This window comes from Armigeres subalbatus, chromosome 3 (genome assembly GCF_024139115.2).
Source record: "Armigeres subalbatus isolate Guangzhou_Male chromosome 3, GZ_Asu_2, whole genome shotgun sequence".
Classification (NCBI taxonomy): domain Eukaryota; kingdom Metazoa; phylum Arthropoda; class Insecta; order Diptera; family Culicidae; genus Armigeres; species Armigeres subalbatus.
Window position 1 is genome coordinate 166419097 of NC_085141.1, and position 14061 is coordinate 166433157.

The 14061-nt window shown below is 38.1% G+C and overlaps 1 protein-coding gene across 5 annotated transcripts in view; it reads right to left on the reverse strand.

The window, feature by feature from the left end:
• Positions 1-14061, reverse strand: part of LOC134220438 (protein couch potato) — a 549209-nt gene that overhangs the window by 476326 nt on the left and 58822 nt on the right. The window contains exon 1 of one of the 5 annotated variants that reach the window (XR_009981902.1): positions 3534-3549. The exons of the other annotated variants lie outside the window; for them this stretch is intronic. The gene's annotated coding sequence lies outside the window, so the exon portion shown is untranslated. Of the gene's footprint in view, positions 1-3533; positions 3550-14061 lie in introns of those variants that run through there. 5 annotated transcript variants of the gene reach the window in all.

Genomic DNA, 14061 nt, shown 5'->3' on the forward strand with positions numbered 1-14061 from the left:
AATTTGCAGTATAACGAATTACGTTATATCAAGGTTGCTTTAGAACAAGGTTGCCTTATAACGAGCCTGACCTATATATATATATATAAATATAAAAATATAAATATATACACTGTTCCAGAAATTATAGGCATTCTTGCTTTTAAGTATCTCGAACTTTTCTTTTTGGATTTTTGGCAAGTTATCTTATCTACTTTCTTCGGTTTTGGTATATGGGAGATCGTAGTGTGCCGCGTGCCGTGATTTCGGCTGATGAATTATGAATTATCTCCCATTTCAAACTTGTATTTTGTGGAATATAAGTCATGTTTTAGGATTTTTTCCTTCTCGCGGTTGAGGTGTTTGCACAACACCCAAGTAGCACACGCAACATCTTCCTAAAAGCGCCTTGTTTCTATTCAGTTTCATTAAAGGCGTTGGAAAAACATCAAAGCACAAAAAAGTTGCATCAAGATATCAAAAACGTTCAAATTGTGATCAATGTTTCATTGTAATAGCAATGCAGTACGTGTTTGATATTTGGAAACAAACAAAGAATACTGCACTTCATGTTGCAAACACGAAACGAAATCATTGTTGCATATTTTTTACCATGTAACTTCCATGCGTCTTTCAAAATTTAATTGTTGATTCAAATTAAGTTACAGATAAGTGTCTTCATGTTTAATTTAGCATCGTTCAACGTTTTGACAACTCACATTTTTTTCCTGTGATGGTGCAATCAAGTAACAGGAAACCCGAGTACAAAACTTCATAATCGTATGGTTTTTATAGTAAGTCAACATGCAGTCCCTTCGATGTGTTGAATGGTGCTGTGGTAGAGTGAAGGACTGTCAATCACAAGATCCATAAATCGAATCCAGTTTTATATTTTTATTTTATAATAGCTCTACGTTTTTTACTAGGTGATTTAAAAAAAAGGCACCCTAAAAATGTTCAATTTGTGCATACCAGTTTTTATGACCTAAAATAGTAGCTAAATATTTCTAAAGAAAAAAAGAAAAATTTTATCACGTTTATTCAATGGATATTATCTGCATCAGGAGGCATCTAAATTTTTATGGAACATTACATGCTTTCTTTGGGGGTTCTGTGGCGTAGTTGGCTACACGTTCGCCTTACAAGCGAATGGTCATGGGTTCGATTCCCAGCCCCTCCACCAAACCCTCGTCAGTCGTCGGATGCAGCCCATACGGTGGCGTTTGGGAGACGCGCCTTACCGTCACGGCTACCTGATGACGACTGACAACTTGTTCTTCTCGGAGGCATTCCTCCAACGTACCCGGATAAATGGCAACCAAACAATGCAACGATCATTGGACGCGCACGACATGGACAAACGGACACAATGGACTTACGATGAGATGGACTGGCAACGACAACAATAATGATAATGGAAATCTAAAAATAGATTCTGTGTGGATTCTGTACAGCAGAGTACCACAGTAGATCTCGGCACAGTAGCGGTTAAGAGTAACACAGAGTGCAGATCAAATAACGAAAGGAATAAAAAAATTACATGCTTTGCAATTTGTCGACTATTTTTTAGCGTGCTTATAATTTCTAGTACAATCTATATAATTATAGAAACGTGACGGATGAAAGGCATGCTACAACAGTCTTACGAATTTATATCGAAAATGAGCAATATCTGCTTTATTAATGCGTTTACTTCCGCTTTTAACCCGGTGGTTTAAAGAAATATGATTAATTTATCTAAAGCCTGTATCGAAGATAAGTTATCAACATTATTTTATTCGAATAAAATCGGATGAGTTTTAAAAATATATGTAAAATTGCCTAGTTAATTCTGTTTGTTTAGTTTTATGAAAAAATATAATACTAAATAAATATTGCACTATTTCAACATTCCAAGCCTTTTTCTCCTAGTCGAAAATCTGCATAAAATTGCTTCGTTTTATAAAATTGATTTATAAACGTTTTATAAACTTTCTGGTTCAAATTCCGGTCACTTGATTTTGATTTTCTTCCTTTTCCGACAGGTTCTGATTTCATTTGCAACCACAGCATAACAGGTTAAAGTTTGAGCTACGATGCTGCACGATGAGCGGCTACAAAGCAAGACCGTGCTGAAGGTGGCTGGTTTCAATTCTTGGTCCAGTCTAGCAAATTTTTTGGCCGGAAATTTTCTCGGCTTGCCTAGGCATACAAGTATTATCGTGTCAGCCTCATGGATATACGAATGCGCAAATGGTAACTTAGCCCAGAAACCTCGCAGTTAATATCTACGGAAGTGTTTAATGAACAAACAAGCTGCGAGATGGCAATGTCCCAGTGAGGGATGTGATGCCAATAAGAAATAGAAGAAGATATATGCACGTTCTTCACCGTGTTGCTACAAATTACATTGTAAGTGATTAACCCGTTTTGCTCCACTATCTCCTACGGGTGATCAGATCCGCTACTAAAGAGACGAAGTACCCTTGGAAGGTACATCTAGTTTACTGTTTTGTAGGCCACCATCAGAACACTGCACAATGTTTTGCAGTAAACCAGCCAACAGTGATGACGTCGTCGTTGCGAATGCGACGCTTTTCTGCTTCAGCGCAGGGCTTCGTTGTACACAGGCTAACATATACACATATGCTTACATCATCTATAACAAACGAGCTATGCTATTCGATTTCGTCCAATGCAGGTGAGGGAGGAAGTCACCACCACCGGGCGGCAGGTTCACCGCATTCTCCGATGGCAAGGGCTCCGTCAGACGAGTAGTGAGTGGAAGCAGACGGAATAAAAAAAACTCAACCATATTCGTTCATCCGTGCCGTCACGACAGTTAGTCTGTCAGGTGCTGCGTCGTTGGTGCCGGTTTGGTTGGGCGGGATTGCGGTTTACAAGTCATGTGTTCCCGCGGGGGTATAATCGATACTCTATCTAATTTCAGAAATTGATGGCTATCTGATTTATTGGTTGGCTGGGGAAACTTTTATGTAATAGTGAGATTTCTACCTGCAAACGAATGCACGGCAGCTTAATTGGATGGGACGGCAGGTTCGTGGCCGATCAGAACTTTTAGGAACAGTTGTCATACGTAATTTGGATTTGATGGATTTTTAGAAGCAGTTCATCGATAATTTGAGTTGACGAGAACGAGATTTCCTGTTTTAGAAATGAATTATACAGCAAGGACTGTTGAAACATTTTATATGGGTCGTGATTGGATTCTAAATTAAATGTAAATCATAACTATCTGGCGGCAGTGTTGTCCTTCACTCTGCGCAGAAAATTCTGCTCTTCGATTTTACTGTATCTAAATGATTTTACAGTCTTAACTAAGTAAATGCAGCTAATAGAGGTATATTTAAATTTTCTAAATGTCATGTCAAACTGTCAAAAAAAAATCACACCAGAGCAACAAGAGCGCGCGCAAAACAAAAATTCAAATATCATTATGTTAGTTGTACTTACTTAGTTAACATTGCAAAATCGTTTAGATGAAATAAAATCGAAGAGCAGAATTTTTTGTATAGACTGTAGGACAACACCGTCTGGCGATAATAATTTCTTACCCGTTGTGCAGTGCGTCAAATGGACTTGCGATACCTGAAAATAGCCAGAAAAGATCCGTTGTTCACTATACATGCTATATTCATTAATTATATACCATAGACGCGAATAAGACGCTTAGCTTAGCGCTAAAAAATGAAAAAAATAAAAATAGTTGTGTTGCATAGAAATTGGGCGATTTGTAAAAATATTCGAGCTCATTCAGTAGCCGCTAGGTTGCGAAGGCCGGCGGAGATCCTTCGTAGCTTAGTTGGTTAAAGCACCAGTTTATCGTACTGTAGGGTCGTGGGTTGGAGTCGAAGAGAAAGTAGTTACCTCCAATATATTTTTCAAATCAATATCTTCCGCATAATGCACATATTCACATATGAGTTTTCATAACATTGTAAATATCATTTGATATTTCTATGGAGTTTGCACCAAAAAATAGTGAACAAAATAAAAATTGTTCTAGATCCCCCGAAAGAACATTTTAGTTTACCCATGATATGAAATAGGAGAACATATATTTTCACGTGCTGTGTGTTGAAAAATAGTATTTCCCCATAGAGACACCGTGAAAAAGAGATCGACGAATGGAAGGAAAATTGAAATGGGTGCTAGACCGAAAAAAAGCTCGTTGCTATGAAAAACGGCAACAAAACAAATGCCATCTCTTGTTTTTGATGTATTTGTTATTGTCCAAAGATGGTCTAGTAGCCTAAAAATTTGAATATATCGACATAGCGAGAGAGAATCCTGAACAAAATATAACCAGAACACATCGAGATAGGGAGATATCGATATAGGGAGATTATCGGGATGTTAAAAGACCAAATGTATGTAGATTGAAGGGACCGAGGAAACCATCGATATAGGAAGAGATATCGAGATATAGAACATCGAGATGTATATAGTCGACTGTATTATATAGAATCTTGGCATATACCATTCTGCAAGGTTCAAACACAATGCTTCTGCAGGAATAGTATCCCTAATCAAAGAGCACTCTGAAAAGATATTATCATTAGAGCGTTTGATAATGATCCGGATAACTCATAAATAAGAAAAAAGGAAAATTATTTAATTATCAATGATTTAATCATTTTATTTATATACGACGTGTAAACGAACGATAGTATAAACTTTATACTATGAAGCTTTAGAATTTATACTATGCATGAATATTGCAAAACTAAACTCCATTAGTATTCAGGAGCTACCTGTCAGCAAAAAAATCACGTTTCGAAAACTTGAAAGTGTGAATTTGAATTGAAAAGTAAATTCCTGGGGTATTCCCCGCAAAAGATTCGTTGTAACTGGAATTACATATTTTCAAGTTTTGCTGAATCCCTAGATGCAGGAATCTATCGGGTACGCACATTGACAACCTATTCCCTGACCCGGTACCAGCGGTTGTTTTGAACTTTTGCTCAGAGGAAGGTGAGTACGAAAACATATTAATAACATGATGACCGTGGTGATTTATCCAACTACAGGCAGAAACCATCTCGAAACTTTCAGGAAGATGCAACAATCTCATCACAAAAGATGATCCCTTCCTAGGCAATTCAATATTTATTGACGCCATTAACGAACATTGTACTTTGTTTACTAAGCGGATAGATAACTAGGACCGATACCCCATCATTTCATCAGTGTTCAGATTTCAGATAATTTATCAATTTGTAGAATGTGCATAAATATTCAATTACTAATATTCAACTGAATATTGACAGTCCAGAGTCGACTTTGAAGTGAGCTGACAAGTGAAGAAGGGAGGACTTCACCAAAAAAAAAATTTTTACGCTCTGATTATAACATACAAAAGAATAAAAATCATTTTATATTCGTAGCACAAATGTATCGCTCAAAACATCGTATTATGCTATTGCAAACAAATAATAGTTATCAGAATGGCAGCAATAATGCATGGATGTCACAAGAAAATCTAATAAACAATTTGAAACGCTCATCAATGTCGTCTGACACACTGAACGACTTTCTTTACAATAATTCCGTCGCACCTATATCCAAATTGTATAAAACGACCTTTATTTCTCACACTCAACGGCACTAATGTTCTAAACTTGTGCTATCTTTTGAAATAGCAAGCGCACAACAATAATTTCACTGCAGTCACGATTTTTTATACCCATTGTATATCATACAAACATTTTCTACCCGTGTGTGAATACCGCCCATTCAAGGTAAATTTCACAGAGCAAGTGTAAGTTAGTGTCTTGATGATGAAAATTCGCAGCAGTGTTCGCCTCGGAATTCCGGAACCGACTCAATGTCACACCTTTCACTCGGAAAAGTCCAATTTACGTTAGTGCCATCTTACTTGCAATTTGCTTGGACCGCTCAAGCTTTCTCATAAAAAGGCTAATCCCGTTTGATGGCCGATGTGAGGAGGAAAAAGAAAAGATCCTGCCGCAAATTGGAGAGAGATGACAAAACTTTTCCCATAAATCATGTTCGGAAGCAATTTCATAGCTTAAAAAAACTCATGTTGGCTGAAACGGTACAGCGATCCGATTTCGAGAAAGAAATTCTATTGGATAAACTTATTTCCGAAAAATCTAACCGTTTGAAAAGGGGTCGAATAGTTTCCGTGTAGATAGAGAACAGCACAGAAGAAATGTTAGTGAATAATAATTGAAAAATTAAAAAAATATTTTATACACTTGGTATAACTCTTGATTCATATGTCTGCGCCATGCACCATTTTCCACCACGCAAGTATTTAATGCAGTAATTTTCGCTCAGCTTCCATACTTCATGACCGTACAGATCAAGTGGAAGAAAGAATGATATGTACAGAACTAGTTTTGTCTTTGTCTGTAAGCTGCGAGACCCAAGCTGGCTACGCAAACCATAGAAAGTCCTACTTTAGCAGCCGCAATACGCCTTTTCACCTTGTGGCTAACGTTGTTATCACATGTAAAGAGTGAAATGTACGAAAGCCTCTGCCTATATGTTGCAAATGATGTCGATGTCATCCGAAAAATCAAGGAGCATGTAAGACTTGTTGATGATAGTTCCGTTTCTTTGCACCCCATATCTTCGTATTGCACCTTCTAGAGCTATCCCGAGTAGAGCACATCGCCCTGTATCAATCGATCTAACGTCAAAAACGAATCGGATGTCTCACCAGATATTCTGACGCTCGATTTGGACCAAATCAGCGACGAATTAGCCTAATAAACTTTGCCGGAAAGCCATGCTCTAGCATTATATGCCACAGTTATGGAAATAGAAAAAGGAAATATTGGGAGTAATGAGGTATATCTTTAGGTGCTATTTATGGCTTCTCTAATGTGTTTTTTTATTACATTGCTTAAGGCGCAAGAAAGGTCCCCCAGAATCTGGGTCACTATCGTATAGTGCGTATAATTTCTCATGCTGTTATACTCGCCGAGTCACAAGCGATTGCAAGTCTTAACATTAGGATGTTTCCGCTCTGCACTCTCCACTTTCTTACTTATGGGCCCTGTGTACTCTGAGTGGTACAAAGGATCGACTTGAAACATCTCCATCTAGGGCGATGTCCAGCTAAAGCTAAAACTTGTTGATAGGGTAGATTTCAGTGGACTTTTTTAGTTTTTTTTTATAGAAGCTACGCGCCATAAGCTTATATGTCTGCCTCTGCTGCGTTGTCCAGCTCGGTGTTTGAAATATAATTGTGAGGCATTCTAGCAGGAATTGTGCACCGCAGACATCTATTGATGGACACTTGCAGCCGAAGAGTGCTCTCCACTGAATTCTCATTAAAATTAAAAATTATTGGAAAACCCTATTTCTTGAGCGCTATTAGAAAAGGTCTTTCTCTTTCGATTATTACATAACTATACAAAAGTTTACTTCGAATTTCTTGGCGGATATCTAAAAACAATAGTCTAACGTGGTGAAGTAAAATTGTAGCAAAAAATTCAAAACTAGCCTTTCTATTAGTGAAAGAGAGCGTGAACAAAAAGACCCAATTTTTGCACATACGACCTATTCTCAAAGCAAATTTTTGTGGCACGCACGCACACACATGGCGAAAAAGCTTTCAACACAACCCTGCAATAATGTACGTCAAAGTCACGTGAATTATTTGTTCAATCATTCGATGTAGGATTGAAACAACAATAATGTTTATTTAAATAAAGCAGTGAATCAGCGTTGGAACAACAATTTTGAAGATTGAAACAACAATATTCACGTTGTTTGATGCAACAATCAAAATAGTCGTTCCAGTAGAACAAGATTCTTCTACGTGCAGTTATTACCACTTAACCTGCATCGCATTGCTTAGCTGGAGTTTCAGATGATGAGTTTTAGCGCAGCTTGCCTAGACCGGCACGCCGTATTCGATCACAAGGAGGATGATTTGCTTGTGTAATTTCAGCTGCAGTAGTTTCAACAAAACGTTACACTTTGTGACTATCTTGTCAACATGTTGCCGGAAAATAGGCTGCTGTCAAAAGTCAAGCCAAGGTCGTCGGCCTCATCGGCCCATTCCACAGTCGTGCCATTCAGGATGATTTTACAGTCCCCAGGCGGAACAGGTTAAAGGGTTTTAGAGTGAGGGAAAATGATGACCCGAGTCTTCAACGCGTTGATGAGGTACTCTGTCGGGACTTGTTGGATTTTTGCCACTAGCGCTCTGATCACTTTACCATTATAAACGATGGAGGTGTCATCTGCGAACAGACAGAATTTCGCCTTCTGGAGGTTCTGGCATGTCGGAGGTGAACAAGTTAAACAGCACGGGCCCGAGCATACTGCCCTGGGGGACGCCTGTGTCGATGTTGTGCGCATTGGAACTCACTCCGTTGATTGAGACCCGTTGCGATGTTCAGCAGACTCAAATAGCCGGCTGTGAATTGCCTATTCTAACAGGTTGTATAACTCTGTGAGAAGGCTTATGGGTCGTTAACTTTTAGGGGAAGAAGGATTTTTCCCAGGCTTCTAGAGATGGGGATGACTTTCGCTGACTTCCAGGACGATGGCTAAAAGTGCTCGAAGAATGGAGCACTCATGTGTTTGAGCTCGAGATTCAGGATGCCGTCGAAGCCTGGGGTCTTCGTGTGTTTTATGATTTTATATAAAGGCCGTCAATTCGCCGAAAAGTCGATGGGAGTCAAATGGAAGTCCAAAGAATTGCTTCGTTTGGACTGACGATGTTCTGTCCAAGATTGTGTGAGCTGACGACCTATTTCAGCAAGAGTTATCAAGCTATCCTTAGAGCCAATATTGTCTAATGGGATCAAAGGTGGAATGGACCGGGGCTTGGATTTTATAAATTGCAGAACGGCTTAGTACAGTCTGGAAGAGCGCGGATCTTATTCGAAAAATCGGTCCACCTTTCTACTCTGGATGATTTTTGTCAATCGATTGCAACGGGTAGGTAGGCAGCCCAGTACACTGATCTATTTTTGGCTTCGGCATAGTTTGGATTCGGCAGCAAGTATTATAAAAGATTGATTAAAAAACATGCTTGGTTTTGTAGCTTTCAACATCTAGACATCTATTTCTATGTTCTACCATAGATAATGATGGTAAATGATTTTAATCACACTAAGTGACAAACAGTGGTGTAGCATATGAAATCAAAACCATTCGACTTTGATAACAATTTAGTTTTGGCAATATTCAAATTCCGGACGTTGTGTTACCAACATAGAATGGGTTCTTTATATCCTACCATAAATCAGTCACAGGTTGTCAAATATCTATTCGAAAACATAAACTATGGAAGAGCAAAAGTTCTTATTTTCCTGTAACTGACTAGTAGAATCAATGACAAGATTAAAAGTCTATCTTTCAGAAGCCTGGTTCTGATAAAGAGTATGCGCATTGAATGCTTAAGAAATCATCACAAAAACATTAAAGCATGAATTAGACCGGAATTAGAAAAACAGTTCTAAAAGGGTATTAATTCCATTTGAATGATCTACGTTTTGAAAGGCCAATAACTGTTAATTGCTCATGTGCAAGATTATTGAGTGATTTTTCAGTAAAGGAACAGGCGCATGAATCGTTCCTTATAGCATCAAGGTACACAAAAAGCAGATTCTGAAACTACTTGAGAATTCAACAATAACATGCGAGTATCTCGATCACCCGAGAGGGAGAGAGTTACGGAATCAACAGCATTCAGATAGCAATATGTATGAAATTGTATAGCCTGTGGAACAGTCCTTCGTCATTCATAAACTCAAATTAATAAATTGTATGCTGCAATAATTTCGCAAACATCATGTATCCAGTGCATCTTCAGTGTTTGTATCTTCCTCAGCTAAGCTACGAACTAGTGTGCACAAGTGTACCGAGTTGATATGAATAGTCTTCTTCACGGATGTTGACTACGTTTGCCCGTACGATGAGCATTGCATATCGAGGTTATTACTTAGCATAGATTCGTAAGGCTCGGTTCGGCTCGTCTTACATGTAGCTTGTGGGAATCGTAAGCTTGGTAATTTCAGCTGTAAATTGATTGTGCTGCCAATCTACGTAAACGAGAGGCCTCACAAGTGCATGAAAATCCTATCATCAGTCAAACATGGTGTTGGTTTGAATGTGCTTTTAACAGTACATTCGATGTGGTCTGATTTCCAAACAGTTTGCTGCAGCTCGGTCCAGATGATTTGTAATAACGCTTCACACCTGTACAGCAAACTTCTTTGGGTTGCAAATACTTGTTTCAACCTTATAAGTTATAATCATACTAACTAAACTCAAACAGCCGTTGGCAGTCAGATTGGACAATCGAGTAAATAACATAACTTCTGAACTTCAATATCACCTAGCAAATCGATTCTATTTTTAAGAACTGTTTTTATTCAAACCCGTCCACAGCTGACCGCCAGACAGGCCAGGCGAACCTTACGCAATTGGCACTCGATAGAAAGAAACCGAAAAGGTATGCTGAAGAGAAACGTATGACGCAGCCGGCGCCGATCCAGACTGGACGATGCGATGGTACGGCAGAGAACGCCACTTAGAACAATTAAAAACGGAAAGAAGAGAAATCACCTGAATAAACTTGTCTACTTCTTTCGATTTCTCTTTGCGCAGCACCATCGAGCGTCGTTCAATTGCAACCAATTTGAGTTGAAGTGCTGCAAAACAGGATGATTTTTTTTAATTCCGAGAATATTGGTATTGGTTAGTTCTTCACTCAATTTCAATGCCTTTTGGTGACAGACAACCATTTTAGGATGTTTTCTACTGCTATTCCCTGATTGTCGGTAGAATAAACTATATGACAAGTTAAAGGATGTAAATAATAAATAATTCAAAAATCCACCTATACATGTGATGGTATGGAATGGTATTGAAAGGGTCAAATTATAATTATCATTTTAAGGGGATAGATTCCAATATTTCCATCAATTCACATCTATTTGAACCGTTTACATATGTGATATTTTTGGCCAAAATGAGATTTTCATAAATTATGAATCCTCGTCCAAGTATTCTGTAAGTAAGTATTCTGGCGAAAAGCACGAGAAAAAAAAATTGTTCAGGAATGTATGGATATTTTTTCGTTTGTTTGAGAAACTGCATATGTGAACGCACTTTGAAGAGCAGTTATTTATGTGTCCAGGGTGTTGTGCTTTGCCAACAACTATTGATATGTGTCCAAGAAATCGAAAGATTCGGTGCCAATTTGTTCAAAAATAGTTTTTTTATTGTTTTCTCGAATTTGTGTAAAATGGACATAAGTAGTTTCTCAAACAAATGATTCTTTTGTATTCATGCATTCAGATTATTCTTTTTTCCAATGTCAATATGTTTTTACAGTCAAAAAGCAAGAAACAAGGTAAGCTACTAAACAAACTACTGGCAAATCTTGATGCAACCAACATATGAAGTAGAGCATATTATGAGACATGATTGAATCATCTGTTTTCCTCGTGTTTATTTACTTTGGTAATAAGTGGGATCCCGTTCGCTTGGTAATTTCGCGCTGAGCAATGGGTCACATCGTCAATTCTACCTGTTTCACTTTTCGGTTACTAGGGCTTTTAAACAAAGTTTTAAATATGATTTCCAAAACGTGTCGCTAGATTATTCATACCACTGCATTTTAACATTAGCATTAGCATTGAGCAATTCACCCGTATTCGTAGGTGGTAAAAGGGACTAATCTCTTAGATCTGTCCTGGCCACGTCCTTGTGAATGCTGAGGTAGGGGAAGGATAGCAACCTAGCAAAATGTGAAAGCAGAACCATACCAAAACAAAGCATTAAAAGCAAAACGACTCATAAAATAGCTTTTTTGCAATTCCTGATCATAATATCTGGTTTACAGTTCGTCTTTGAGTGATAAAACAGCCTACTTTTGCATACCAATGAAAAAGGTGCTTTAATGAACATTATGCAACTCAAATGGGTTGCATAATATTTATCATAACACACAGAAAATAATAATGAAAAATGAACAGCGCGTAAAACTTTACATGCGGAAATTTACGCTATTTTACGCTGAAATGGTCCACTTCCCAACAAGATTGCTTACAACTTGTATGCAATATTGACGATTCACGTCAAATATTGTATACATTTTGGCTATATCCCATGTGGAATTACGCTGATAATGACGTTCCATTTATGTGCATGATTTTTGGCGTAAATTCCAGTGGATTTTTCTATCTGTGCACTCATTTGGGTTCTATAATGAAAAACCAACATCAGAATAGTAGTTACATGACCACATATAGCTGAATTAGCTTCGGTAAGTGCTCAAATAGTGTATTCTATGCGCCACGTGATAAATTAAATAGTTTGGTGGACACGTCATCAAAAATTTCCAAAGTCAAGTACATCTATCGCTTCACGGCTTATCGAACTATGCAATGTGGCACGGTAACATGGAATCTGATTGTTCTCCGCAGCAACATAATTTATTGGCAAGAATGATCATGTGGAGTAAATTAGACTGTACAATTTTGGGACAGATTTATCAAATTAAAGTCAATTTTTCGTTATTGCAAAAAATAACGTGTGCAACTCGTTGCAAAACTTGATTTTTTCAGCACTCGTATATTTATATAAACGTGCTGAAAAAATCATCTTTTTGCAACTTGTTGTACAAACTACTATTTTGCAATTCCTGATCATAATATCTGGTCAACAGTTCTTGTTTAACTGTTGAAACGGCCTACTTTTCCATACGAATGAAATGGATGCAACTAGTTGGAAACAAATTTTTTTTTTCAGCGCGAGCTGTACGTTTATTACGAGTGCTGAAAAAACGAGTATTGCTACGAGTTGCACACGCTATTTTTGTCAATGACGTAAAAAGGGATTTGATATGATAAATCTGTACAAAAATTGTACACTCTAATTTACTCCTCATGATCATTCTTGGCAATAAATTATGCTGCTGCAGAGAACAATCAGATTCCATGTTATCGTGTCACATTACATAGCTTGACAAGCCATGAAGCGATAGATGGACTTGCCTTTGCAAAAATTTGATTTATTTAAAAAAATCAATTTCTCTAAAAAAAAACACCCACTACGCGAAAGAATGGGCCTTCCTCTTTCACGTAGGTGCATTTTTAAAATTTAATAAGCGTTTCTGCTATAACTTACATGACCCATATGCAATTAAAACACTTTATGTAGGAGAATGAGGGGCAATATGCCCTAGCTAAGCGATAGACTGCCTTTATGCCTTAGCTATAACGATTTTCATGGGTGTTTGTACCTCACGCAACAGCTAAACAATATAGCTACCTGATGCCATATTAAAATTAGAAAAAAAACTCAATTATTTTAAATTAATGATTTCGTGTGTGTTACTTCTACGTGAAGTTAAACGATTTTCTGTGTGATCCTGTCCTTGCTGCCGGAGAGAACAAAGCAGAGAAAGGCACTGCTGCTGTACCGTCGACCATCCGTCGGGCATCCATCAATTCAGCTGTTATTGGTCGACGGTACAGCAGCAGTGCCTTTCTCTGCTTTGTTCTCTCCGAGGCAGCCAAGTTGGTTGCGACGAGACGGACGCAATGAGAAAACAGAACTGTGCAATAAAAATCCTATTCGACTAAATGCTGATGTCATATTAGAAATTTGGAGACAGTACTCGTCGATAGCAAATCCTTCCGCACGCGATGGCATATGAGCAAGTCAAACCACCTTCCTTTTGCCAGTGGAGATATATCAGCTTCCACACTGATATTCTTCCCTCCCCCTTCATACGGGAGCTTGGCAGAAGGAAGGTCGTGCGATATGTGCCATCACAAATATTGCCCTCCGCTCGCTTTCAAATCGACTTCTATAAAAACATTCTTCATGCCTGCCGTATCCTAACGGAACTATCAATTCTATACTTTCGCCTCTAATGCTATCATGAACATGTACGTCCAAGTTTGGAAGATGAAATTAGCATTTCCATATCAATTATTTTGATAATATTCACATTTCGAAAAAGTTGTGATATTTCGTTGCCGGAAAACTCATGCGGCAAAACGCCTTTCAGCCGGCAGCTCTTAGGGAACAACGTACCACGCGTCGGCACATCAGCATTATGGACAGTGCGTGGAGACG